At 34.1% G+C, this 1,122-nt stretch overlaps 1 protein-coding gene across 1 annotated transcript in view; it reads left to right on the forward strand.

Moving 5' to 3' along the window:
• The window catches only part of LOC119592950 (muscle calcium channel subunit alpha-1-like), a gene marked incomplete at its 5' end in the record, with an annotated part of 130,968 nt that overhangs the window by 100,830 nt on the left and 29,016 nt on the right, over positions 1–1,122 (forward strand).

A 1,122-nucleotide genomic window follows, 5' to 3' on the forward strand; every position in this document is an offset into this window, starting at 1 on the left:
CTGCCCCTCTGCCCCTTTTTCTTTGATCTCCTTTCCTCCTCTTTTCTCCTCCACCCACCTTCACATCAATTTTCGTCCTCCTTCTCACTCATCTATACTCACGTTTTTTCTCCCACTTTCTTCTCTTCATCCCAAAATTCCTCTTTCCTTGTGCTTCCTTACTCTCTTACCCCCAAGCGCTCCTATGGGAATATATTATTTTGCAAATGTGCATCTGTTAGTTATATATCTAAAAGGAAATGCATTGTGAGTTCCTCTGTGAAGGATCTGCATGTTCTGCAAGACATAAAATTTTAACCCAAGACTTGTTGCTGCTTCGTGCTTGTCCAGGGCAGGGAACCTGGTTGCCCGCGTTACTATGTTGATTTTTTTATGTACTGTAGATCGTTAGGCCTTTTGTACATGGTTACCAAATATATGCTTTTAGGTTTAGCTAACTCAGAGTGAAATGTACTTTTTGGTATAGTATATCACTATACAGTACTCAGTATACTGATTACAGTGCATGTATTTTGAATACTATTTTTAGGGTAAGGAGTGTAGTTTACTATTATGCTTGCATTTTTTCAATATAAGCTTTAGTTATTAAGGAAGATTTAGATAATCATAGAAAAAATATATATTGTAAAATTACATAATTCTCCCTTTTACTTCTGAACATTTATATATTTAAGGTATTACTACACAGTATATTTCAGTGATCAGTATATTACTATACACAGTATGTTGCAAAGTTCTTTTATAAAAGTAAAAAGTTATTAGGTCTCAGGAAATATACTGGTTATCTGAGTATACTGCCCACGTGGATTATTTTGCAAATTTTTTTTGCAAATATAAGGATACTGGTATGTTAAGATACTGCTATGCTTAGAATAGTGTAATGTGAACTAGCATGAGCTAGTTATCTGTGTTTATATTACCCCAATCCCCATTTATATTGTATATGCATTTATGAATATACTGAATAATTCTCTTTCAAGAATAGTACAATTTTATAGAATGCCAAGTTTTATTCAGGAGTGGAAGCTACTTGTCCTGTAAATTTTGCAGTGTGTATTAAACACTGATATGTTGTGCCATGTTCAGTGTAGAGGACAGTGTAATTGAGGCATGAGCATCTAA

This window comes from Penaeus monodon, chromosome 31 (genome assembly GCF_015228065.2).
Source record: "Penaeus monodon isolate SGIC_2016 chromosome 31, NSTDA_Pmon_1, whole genome shotgun sequence".
NCBI lineage: Eukaryota > Metazoa > Arthropoda > Malacostraca > Decapoda > Penaeidae > Penaeus > Penaeus monodon.